Raw genomic sequence first — 12,354 nt, 5'->3', positions numbered from 1 at the left:
GTCACTGTATCGAAATATCGTATCGAAATCTACTGTATGTATTGTATTTTTTTTTATTTAAAGGAACAGGCCACCGTTTTTTCATATCAAGATCTGTTCTTACCTGAGCGAGTTGATACGTACATACCTGTCTGGTCATTGTGCCCGTGGAAGAGCGTGGTAGCTTCCAACTTCACCTCTATTTGAAGCTATAGGAATATACTGGGAGAGGCCAAATGCTAACAACATCTTTGGTCTTTTTGCGTGACTTAGCACACACAGTTCTTCCATACTGTGATATGTTCTTACCTGAGCTTAGATGAGTTGATACGTACCTGGTCTTTGTGCGTGCCTGTGGATGAGTGTGGTAGCTTCCAACTTCACATCCATTTGGAGCTATTGGAATATGTTGAGAGAGGCCAAATGCTAACAACAGCTTTAGTCATCGTGACTGAGTGCACGCACAAAAAACAGACAGGTACGTATCAACTCGTCTAAGCTCAGGCAAGAACATATCTCAGTATGTAAAATTGGAGGCCTGTTCCTTTAAACTTTAAACTGTATCGAATCGTTTGGCCTCATATCGATACGCACCGTATAGATACAGACGGCATCTCTGGAATCGCCCATATATATATATATATTTATTCCAAAACTACTTTAACAAATGCTGAATTATGATAATAGTTTTCCACTAAATAAAGATACAAAGACATGGAGAGGAGCAAAGTGGTTCAACAGCCCATAGATACATAAAAAAAAAACGGAGAATGCTAGCATAATGCTACATGTTAGCACCGTGCTAATGCTAACGCTAACTAGCGCTTGCTACGACTGCCGTTTTTTCCCGCTTCTACTGAAATATCTGCTGTGAATAAATATGGTAGTATATAAATATAGTAATGGTTCATATTCCACCAGAAAATGGCTAAAAACAGTGAAAAATTGTGTTTCCTAAAAGATTCTATTTTCCCCTCGGCGAGGCCACGCCCCCTTCTATGACTAGATGCCGTCTGTATCTATCATTCTAAAAACGTACCGCTACACCCCTTCACCACAGTCCTGCAAAAAGTTATGTATTTCTTTGAGACGAGAAATACATAGTACATAAAACATAATACCGTACATTTCGGCCTATTGAGCGCATCTGAATATGAGCTGCACCAACTATAATAAAAAAGATAAAAGAAAAAGTGCATGCAGGCTAAACTACGGGATAACTCCTCCATATGTTGTCTCGGACTGAATTTCCGCTGGAGCTCGGGCATAAGATCTAAAATGCTTCACCTTTAGGCCACATAGTTCAAAGCGGGTGAAAAAAGTTACAGTTCATAATCCGGAGATGACGGGACATAAAAATGCTGAGTAGAGTTTGCGTGGGGGAGTCTCGATGAAGACTCGTTGAATAATGCAGTGTTGGTATGGGCCCTTCTGACGCGCAGGGGCCAAGGGTGAAGAGGTGGGTCTTGTTCGCTGTGCCCGAGGGACGCCATTAGGAACCGTACATCTCCTTCACTGCAGTCCCGCGATAAATTATGTATTTTCTTTGAGACGCGGCCCAGAGTCGGTTCCAATCATTGATCAGCGTCATGTGGAAGACGGAAAAGGCCCCGCACGGTAAGGCTAACGCTGCTTTGTTTCCACAGGGCTGCCACAGAGGTCAAATACTATTGTCAATATTCATTACAATTCAAACACAGAACTCCTCTTACCACCCGCCTGAACCAAATGCATTCTGTCCTCTTTGGCCATTATATAGGTCTGTGTAACACCTCATTTGAAAGCTAAGACCCCCAAAACTGATCTTTTTCCTCGCGTTGTTGCTGTGTTGTGTAACCATTTTTATGTTTTTTTTTTGTTTTGTTTTTTCACATTTTTGTTGATTTTTTGGATTTTTTTTTGTTGAGTTTTTGTCACATTTTTGTTGAATTTTTGTCACATTTTTGTCATTTTTTTGTTTAATTTTTGTCACTTTTTGGCTGAGTTTTTGTCACATTTTTGTTGAATTTTTGTCACATTTTTGTTGATTTTTTGTCACATTTTTGTTGAATTTTTGTCACATTTTTGTCACTTTTTGGTTGAGTTTTTGTCACATTTTTGTTGAATTTTTGTCACATTTTTGTCCAATTTTTGTCACAATTTTGTCCAATTTTTGTTGCATTTTTGTCACTTTTTGTCGATTTTTTGTAATTTTTTTGTTTAATTTTTGTCACTTTTTGGTTGAGTTTTTGTCACATTTTTGTTGAATTTTTGTCACATTTTTGTTGCGTTTACATCCTTGTTTTCTTCTCATTTTTTGTGGCTGTTTTGGTGCTTTTTTCCCCAAGAAGCTTTTTGATAAGTGTAAAGCCAAACTGGAGAACATGGGATCCGTTCAGGTGGGAGTTGAGAGGTTAAAATAGAATCTGCCCCGCTTGTGCCATTATTTACAGAATGAAATGTGGCTTTCAACAATGACACTTTGGGAAGACACAAAATCTCTCAATCCGCCGGCAAATCCTTTCACACAGCGTCACAGTTCTGCCTTTAGAAGCACTTCCTTCATTTCGGCCAGCACCTCCAACACTTCTAACACTATTATTGTGAATTGACTTCGCGGGAAAACGCACTCTGCGATTCAGACGAGGACCAAACTGTTCCTTCATTTAGCTCTTTCCGTTGTATTGAATTGTAGCGTGCGTCATTATGAAACACCGCGTCCTCTTCTCACCAGGGTACTCTCTGGGATAATCTGCCTCGGTCGTCACTTTGATGAAATCCTGTCCTTGTCGCCTCGAGGCTGGTTTCGTGTTCGATGCTTTTCACAATAGACAAGAGCACAGACGAGACTGGAGGCCCTTGGATTTGGAGTTTGTATTTTCTTTATTGTGTCGGGTTTACAATGACAAGACTTTGACTCAAGACATTTGGGTCAGGATTTTTTCTTTTGAAATGACAATGGGCGAGCAAACAACCTGAAGACAAAGGCCCCGTCCACAAGAAGTCAAGCTCAGGACTGAACTGATGTTTGATCAATCCAGCGTTTCATCCACATGAAGCCGGCGTCTGTAAACAAACCTGTTCGCGACACAACTGCTACCACGGAAACCTCTCGAAGACCCTGCAGAGACCTTTTTCAAGTCTCTATGCCAGGGGTAGGCAACCTCAGGCCCGAGGGCCAAATCCGGCCCTTCAGCACAGAACCTCTGGCCCTCAAGAGGATTTTGAGAAAGTTTATTACACAAATCAGAGAGTACTTTCAACATTATTAAGAGTTAAATTGGAGGAAAAAAAGGTAGAAATACTGTCAATACACCCAATTAGGTCATATAATATGTACAACACTGGCATTTGAAGGAAGTGCACTGGAAAAAGAGTAATCGTTTTAAGGAAGAAATGACATAAATCTACTTGAATTAAGAGATTAAATCCAAGGTTTGAGTAGATTTGGTCTGGTTTTAGATTAGATAAAACCTCTAGTAGTCGTTATTCTCTTAATTCAGATAATGTGTCATTTTAAAGGAAACACAATTATTTGTCTGATTTGTCTGTTTTATTCTTGTTCCATTGGCATTTGTATCTTGGATTAGTTCAAACTGACTCAAACTCAACATCGAATTTGATCAATTCAAGTCATTTATCTCATTTAAGATGGTCATTTTTCCAGTGTTGTGCTTCACTTTGGGCCCTCCGCTAAGAAAACTTGCCTACCTCTGCTCTATGCAGTCTCCGCTGATTCAAACATGTTAGTTTTCATCTCGCCTTATCTACAGGGGACGTCTGGGAGACATCTCCGTGACCAATGGCAACTAAAGTCTCCAACTAGTCCCCAACTTGTCTCCAGGCTGGTGAGATCGGCCCATAAGCTACTGAGCTCATATCCATAAGCTACAATGCTCCATAAGCATTGGTGTGGACATCACCCCACCAACTTCTATCCAGCCTGGACAGTCCTCACTAATATTTTACACCTTAACCTCTCCGAGCATTTACAGTTGTATAACTCGAGCGGCAGCAGCTGTGCAGTGTTGATGGGCGTAGGTTTGCGTGGGGACAGGAGGAGAGCTTGTCACTGTGCGATCTTTTATGAAAACATTACTAAGATTTGTGCTCGGTCTCTGGAATCAGGGACACAAGTCGGCAGCCCAAGTTGCGAGAAATGTTTTTGAAAATGGGTGATTTTTGCTTTTTTACAGAGTCGTTCAGTTGAAGCCACGAAGAAGCTCCTCCATGTTTAAGCTGCAGTATTGGTATATTTAAAAGCATTAACCTTTAGGTTCAAACTGGCTTGTTTAGGGAGACTTCAGAGCGTGACTTTGTGTGTATTTACATACTGGGTAAACACCGGGTTGTGTTGGATGGACAAAGATTGTATCAGACGAGCTGAACAACATGTTCGGAAGTGGATTTATTCATCACGGATTATGCGGCGCCGCTTCCTCATGAAGAGCCTTGATAGAAAAGCAGCGACAGCGGGACAGAGACGCTGCTTTGCTCCCCAGACAGGACCACACTTTGGCCACGGCAGCTTCAGTGTTAAAAAAAATACAGTACGTACAGTAAGTTTTGTATCCTTTTTTTTCCATGTTAGAATACGCTTGTCTCCGGTTTCCTTTTGTTGTTTGGGGAGGAGGCGCCGCTGCTTTGGCTTGTGTTGTTGACACATCCTTTAGAAGTTCAGTTTCTGTGCGTTTGAGTCTGAAACCCCACACACATGACACCACAGGGGGAGCTTTACAGCGGGATGGCTTTATGTAAATGAGCCCTATGGTCACTCCCAGAGAGGAGAGAACAGCCCAAGAGTTTAGAGGCCGATTCCTCTCTTTGACATATTTCAAGTTCCTAAATTCCACTTGCCACATCTTCTCCAAATATGAAAGTGAGTTGTGTCCCCCGTTCTCGTGATGGATCACATTTGGGTACTTTGGCTCGGAGAGAGGACGGTCAGCATCACAACCCCCTTTGTTTTTGTTGATTGGTCAAATATTCACAGATACTAATATTTTCAGGTTACAACTGGGTTACAGACCATTTATAATAAGACCAAACCTACACCCCTCACTGACCCCATAATAACTCCTTTGGCCAATGGTGACCCACAGGTGACACAGAGTTCGCCTCGATCCAGTCTGTGTTTTTGGACGGGCAGTGAAAGTGTATTTGTTTTTGCATTTACACAGACCTGAGGCAACACATGTGGACGCACACATTCACTGAGCTGGTTCCGTGTCTTCGTGTGGATTCGTATGATCTAGTTTGATGGGGGTTATTGTCGTTTTGCACCAGGGAAGGGGCAATTTTAGGAAGAATAGTTGTGCGATACTGGAAGAGAGAGGGCTCCAAGTTCTAAAGATTAAACTTGAGATTGTCGATAACGCTTAACAGTTGAATATTTAGACTAAATGCAGGTGAATGTTGAGACTGGTTTTCTCCTTTAATATCTTAGTTTTAATGTCAGTGTATAAAACAGACTAATCTTACCCTTTGCGATGCTTATTTTGTGACTTGTTTGTTGGAGGAAGTGACGTCAACATCAGGTTCCTTTCGTGCTTCCACTGAAAGGGATATTTCAGGAATATTTTTTGGAATATAACTGACCTTGCATCACATGAACGATCGCATTTTGAGGGACTATTTTCTAGCAGATCACTCCGCCGCCGCGTAGCTTATACAACCACGAAGCTGATGCTGCTCAAATATAAGTTATTTTAAATGCAAAATGGTTAAAATGACTCTATCGACACAGACATTTATATGGTTAGTCTGGTGCCTCAGGTGCTCTGTGGAGCGGGTCAGACTGTTTTTAAAGCAGGCTAGCTGATACCATAGAAATGCACTAGCCTTGCACTAGCCTAGCGCCACGAAACTCTTCAAAGGACTGCTTGAATTACAAAAAAAAATCTCCATTAATCAGCAACACTCTGGATAACTAGGAAATGAGGCCCTATGTCAAAAATTCTGAAATATCCCTTTAAGTAGCTCTTACAGATTCCAAACTTTCCAGTCTTGGATGTAACAATATTTTAAAGTTTTTTTCAGAGGGGATTTTAAAGTCTACTTCCCAGTCTGATTTATTAATCGTTGAACCACCCAAAAAATCAAGGCTTAAATGGAATTTGATTGATTTTGTTCAAAACATACCAAGATCCAAAATCCCTCTGTGCAAATCTTTGTGATAAAAGTAAAGTTTTACTAAATCACTTTAGATATATTTTTTTCCAAATGTTGGCTTTAGTTGGCCTCAGGAAGGCAATGCAGAGCCAGTAAAGCAGCCGCTTTAAATTGTCTTTCATTCCCAACAAATTTTCCTTTCTCAACAAACAAACAGGCACACCCTGACCTTACCTCCTCTCCCCTCATGGGGCCTCAGCCGTGGATCCCTGTCCTTCCCTCCTCTCCCACAAACAATCACTAACTCTCTAAAATATCTTCTCTTCTGCTGCCCTGTAACTGCACTCTCCCTGGTTCTGTATATTATTAGACTCTGCAGATGAATAGGGAAATGAAATCAATGTAGAGATACCAATTTGAGGGAAAAAAATAAAAACAAGAGTAAAAAACTGTCTGATGAAGGGCTGAATGTCCGAAATGTAAAATAAACTAGTGAGCAGCAGCCTGTGCAGATCTTTTGTGTTTGTCTTTATGTTAAATTTTGGATTCTTGATTCTGCACGGTACTTTACATCGGAATGTGCATGTCCTCTCATTCATTTTGTATTCGATATTTTGAGCAACGAAATCTAAATGATGGATAGAGCCAGGTTTAAATCTGTGGTTTTCATTTCGTGGCATATTAGATTTTTTCAGGAGGGGATTGTTTACTTGATCTTGTTTTTTAATAAGCTAATCATAAATGAAAAAGTCTGTCAAATGTTTTGGGTTCAAAGCTCAATAAATCAGGCTGGGAATTAGATATTAAAAAACCCTCTAAAAAAAAACCTCCAAGACGGTAAAGTTTGGAGTCTGCAGGAGCTACTATTACAGCTGCATGAGAGGAGCAAAAACCTAATTTTGAGAAAACCATCCCTAAAGTTTAGTAACATGCGCGTGGCACATTTCTCCGTTCTTCCAGTGTCTCGCAGAAAGATAAATACCATATTTGGATTATGGCGTCGTCTCCCTGATGCTTCGCAGGACACGTGGATATAAAACATGTCAATATTTGTGCCAGGCCCGTTTCAACGGGGGGGCAAAAGGGTGCATTGCAACCTCACTTTGAAATGTTTGCACCCTCAGTTTCAGCGACATCACAATATATTATAATGACGAGAATCTCCAGTCCTTTTGGAACTCTAATGCACCTCAGTCAGTTCTGGAGCCGCTGCTGATTTAAGATTGAACACCCGCAGGGATTTTTTTTTTGTTATCCCTTTGGACAGACTTTGGATATGGAAAAAGGTTGTTTTATTTTATTTTATAATGATTATCATTCTTGTATTATATTACGTTTATCTATTGATGAGAAAAAAATCAGAACATGTGCTTCATTAAATGTGTGCAGAAATGTTATATTGGAGGAGGAACCTCTACTGAAGTAAATTTACGTTTTTTGCGATGTTACACGGCTCCAACGAAAGCATAGATGGACCAGGTGGGCTTGTTTGAAAGCTTAGAATCTCTAGTTTCCAACACTAAAGACCGAACTATTTCTGTTCCATAGTTATGTCCGAAAATAGGCGATGTTGTACATAGGGTTAAAAAACAAAAGCGCAATTTGGTGCCCCCTATAGGGCTGGCCCTGAATACAGAAGGAACCCGGCTTGGTGGTGCGATGTCGGTGTAAATTCTGGGATATCTCCGCCTCACCAGCGACAAAACGCCATCATTTAAGCCTCGTATGGGGCAGGTTTGGTCTTTTATACTCCGACTCTGTTACTCTGGAGTCAACTAGCAAAAAATCTCCACTTTGACGACTGCGTGAAAAATCCATGCTTTCACCTGCCGTGTCTCACCTTAAATGTTTTAATTTATTGCTCTATTGCATCGCACAAGTCTGCACTTTTTTCTGTCTTACGTGTTTTTTTGTCAACTTTATCAGGACTATTTGCCCAGAACAAATTTCCACCAAGAGGGACAATAAAGTTGAATTCATTCACAGTGATATTTTAGCTTCACCGATATGTTTTGCTTCCATTACTGGGCTTTATTTGGTGCATGGACCCGTGTGAAAAGTCTGCTCTTTGTAGGAAAATACAATCATTTTCCCATGTCTGACACATGTGGCTTTAAAATAGCTCGGAGACTTGGGCACCGTCCAACCCAACGTAGACACTTGGGAAAATACAATCTATGAAATCACTGATAAGGTAGCCTTTAGCTTTTACGCTAAGTTTTAGCACCAATCGCTACATCCAACATGCCGGCTAGATGCTGTGTTTTCTGAGGCTCTGAGGTTACTCACGTGTACTAGGCCTGGGTACCGTTAGATGACACTAGTATGGTATGGGGAAAAAAAGTATTGTTCAGTTACCGGTATTGAACACCTCCATTGAAAATGCATTGGGGCTAACGTTTGCGCCGGGACCAGCATTTGAAATACAGATGTTTTATTTACAAGCATGAGAAGAGTTTACATTGGCTGATACATTACAAGGATCAGTGTCTACATTTGACTTTCTGAAGGGAATATAACTGTCCAGAAACATTCACTGACTATACATTTAGAAACCAGGCAGTCTATTAAGTCCATATAATTTATTCTCCAGAGAAAAAAAAGTGTTTGGACATAAATCTTCTGAATGGGAGACGTCTTTTCTCCAGAGCGGCAAAGTCCTCTTGTCAGACGCTCCATCAGTGTCATGTCATTTACAACAGGCTGATCGTCCTGATCGAGATACTGGCCCCGAGATGAGGAGACTGGTCCCTTGGGGGTGGACCGCACGTCGGCCGCAGATTTCCCAGGCAGCGCTGGACGATGGGTCCCACGAAGAGAATGAATTTCCCTGTGGAGACAAACAAATCAGATCACCAAATGGACACAATGTTCTATTTTTGTTGGAGCTTGACCTCACTGCTGGAAACAGTGAAAAAATACTGCACAAAAGATCTATAATAAACATTTAGTTATTAAGCTCTAATCCAAGTACAGGAGGCTATTCAATGTCTTGGAAACAAAAGGGAGATCATTTCATCAGTGAAGCGCCTTCACAGAGGACTTTCACTGAACCGTCTGACCACCAACCACTCACTCACGCCCTGTTTGGCCTGGGGATATAACCAGAACCCCGGGAGGTAGGTTTCCTACCACAAAAACATGTACAATAGGCAAGGATAAATGAGAGTGTGTGACATTAAGAGTGATGGTTAAAGGGAACTTTAAGCCCCGACAACGCCACCAGTATTTACTGGGAAAATGAATGTGCATTGGAGGCAACATGTTCAGGTTCTCACTTCATACTGACTTCATTTTCACATTAGACATGTCAGTACACATTCACCTCTAGAGGATCATTAGTTTCTACAGCTTTGTTGGCTATCATGTACATTTTGTACATGATAGCCAATTTACTTTTTATTAAACAGAGAAACAAGGCAGCAGCTTTAAGTGACCAGGTCCACCTAAAATGACCTGGTTGTGTATTTCCTAAAAAAAGTGTAAACCACAAGGCAAGGTGAATCCAGCAGTCGCATGCCCTCATCTAGCTCCCTCGGCTTGTCCAGAAGCCGGCAACTGCACTTCATACATGTGCATTATTGATTTGTGGTGTGTTTACAGAGTCCTCTATGTTCACTTACGTGCACTGTCCTGATCAAATAAATAGACTTAAATACACAGCTTTGTAAACCGGACAGACAAAGATCTCGCTCAAGATCCCCCTGTGATCATTTAGTTGCCCTTGAGTTTATATTTAGTTTAACTATTTTGATGTGGGCTCATTCCTGTTCGACGCCCAGACGAGATCTGGTAATTGGAAAGTCAACGATTTCCTTCAAGAACTGGCTTCATAGATGGGTCAAATGGAAACAAATATCTCAGGACATTATATAGGTGAAACTCGGGAAATTAGAATATCGTTTAAAAAGTGCATTCATTTCTGTTGTTCAACTTAAACTGTGAAGCTAGTATATGTTAGACTCATTACTGGGTGGGATATGTAGCCTTTATTTGTTATAATTTGGATTATTATGGCTCACAGCTTGTAAAATGGACTGTAAGCCATAATCATCAACATTACAACATATAAAGGCTTGACAAATATCACTTTGCATGTAATTAGTCTGTCATAAATTAGAAAAACGTCAACCAATGTACGCAAAAAAAAGAATATTATTGGGGTTTTGTATGTGGAACCATTATGGCAAGACACTTGTGTACAGTAAGCTGCTAACACAAACATTAAATGCAAGTAAATTATGATTATTATGCATCAAAAAGTTTACCAAAATTGAATTGACATTTTGAAGAATGTTATGGCATTTTAGTATTAGTATTTAGTTAGTTAGATAGGTGACCACACTGGCGTCCTGTCTTGGGTCCCCTGCTGGGCCTTTGACTAAACCAGGTAGAGAGACCGGCCTTCCCTGGACCCCAGACGAGGCCCTCGCACCTTTAGACAAAGGTCCCAAATGGCCCATCTCCCCAACAGCAAAAGATCTCCTTCTGCCTCCAAACGCCACCATGATTTCATTCCCATGCAAAGTGCCTTTTGGTGGCTGCATTAACATCTCCAACTGTATTACCATTTCTCTGTGTTTCTGGGCTTCCCTTTGTTGTGTATGACCCCTGTCCTGCTGCTCTGTCTGTGGCACTCACCTATAAAGGTAGTGCCAGGGCTGAGCAGAGTAGAGCTTACCATGACCCCCACGTTCTGTGTAACCCTCTCCGCAAATGCATTTGTGTAATAAACTTCACATGTTGACTAGACAAACTTCTCTTAAGCTTTGTTAAGCAAGAAAATCCACAACAAGAACAACAGCAAGATTTGGCATTTGGGAGTTTCCCATATAAATCTATGTATGAAAGTTGATTCATTGAAACTCCGCATTGTGAAAGTGCCATACCTTTGACTGATAGTTACCCTGATAGTTACCCTGATAGTTACCCTGATAGTTACCCTGCTCCCTTAGCTTCAATGGGAGGAATCCGGGGACTGCCTGGTAGCAACAGTGAGGCATGATTGGATAATAGATACAGCTATGCGTCATATGAGGGGGCGTGGCCTCATAGAAATCACAGAAATGCCTTTGAATACCTGAGCCTGTTATGTTAGCCGTCAAATCCCAGACCCAATTTAAATTGATCCATCTCATACAAATGAAAAAGGAAGACGGACTCAATGTTTGGTTCTTTTCACAGCATGTATATAACTTCAGAGGTTTCTTTATCATTAATATCTTACAGGAAGATGTTTACACTGGATGTGTGTCCAGACCCACAAAAAGCAAAAACGTAACTAAATCTTATTTGTATCTAAAATAAAGTCTCCAAAGGTCTGTACATTCATTAATGATTTCTAACCAGGCTTAAAAAATGTGATCGATGGGTTGACGACAGCTAAAACATCTGGATTATTCATCATTTGCAATGTTTGACGGCTAATGCTAACGGCTATTAGGAAAAATACAATGAGCAGGCTAATGCTAATGGACTCTGAAAAGTCTAGCCGACTTGCTAATGTTAGGATGCTGCTTCTCTCTTTTTTTTTTTTACTTTAGGAATTTTACAATTTACAACTTCTTTTTAAATCTATGCGTGGCCTAGCCAAGGGGGAAGAAAACCTCACATGGGAATCGCAACTTTCCACTCTTTGTAGCCGTTTTTGGCAGACTATAGACATATTTATAACACCCAAACAGTTACGCCAAAATCGTGTTCCTATGGATGTTTTTCCACCACAAATTGTTCAATAGAAGTGTGGGGGAAAAAAACCCGAACTCGTAGCTATTGTTAGCATATGGAGCACGAAGCTAACGTTAGGCTAATGGTTAGCATTATCCGTTTGTTTTTATATATATTTATTGGCAGTTGAACCACTTTGCTCCTCTCCAATGTTTCTGTATCTTTATTTAGAAGAAAAATATATTCATAATTGTGCATTTTGTTATAGTAAAAAGTAATGGTGGATAAATGGGAGAAAGTTCATTATTTTTTCCCAAGTTTGTAACCATTAATGGGACGATTCCAAAGACGACCTTCGTATCTATGACCGTTTTGGGGCAAGGTTTGGCGAAAGGTCAATTCATTTCCACTGCCGTTATTTGTGAACACCTTCTGTACTGAACACACCGTCTGTTGAGAGCTGGAAGCGGCTCGGCTCACTTTAAAGAGTCATCATCCGTCCTCCGGCAGCAGCTCCAGCACGGAAAACTGATAGCTCTGCACTTCCCTGTACTGCTGGGACAAGCAACAATAAACTCATAATATACGGCGTCCCAGAGCACTGAAACCGACACGCAG

At 40.8% G+C, this 12,354-nt stretch overlaps 1 protein-coding gene across 1 annotated transcript in view; it reads right to left on the bottom strand.

Annotated features, from left to right (window-relative positions):
- Window positions 1-8,491: 8,491 nt before the first annotated feature.
- The window catches only part of uts2r (urotensin 2 receptor), an 82,028-nt gene continuing 78,165 nt past the window's right edge, over window positions 8,492-12,354 (bottom strand). Inside the window, exon 4 of the mRNA XM_079577990.1 lies at window positions 8,492-8,899. The gene's annotated coding sequence lies outside the window, so the exon portion shown is untranslated. The remainder of the gene's footprint in view (window positions 8,900-12,354) is intronic.

The sequence above is a fragment of the Gobius niger genome (genome assembly GCF_951799975.1).
Source record: "Gobius niger genome assembly, chromosome: 19".
Classification (NCBI taxonomy): Eukaryota; Metazoa; Chordata; class Actinopteri; order Gobiiformes; family Gobiidae; genus Gobius; species Gobius niger.
Note: the sequence above shows the minus strand (reverse complement) of the source record. Positions and strands in the feature narration are given on the sequence as shown.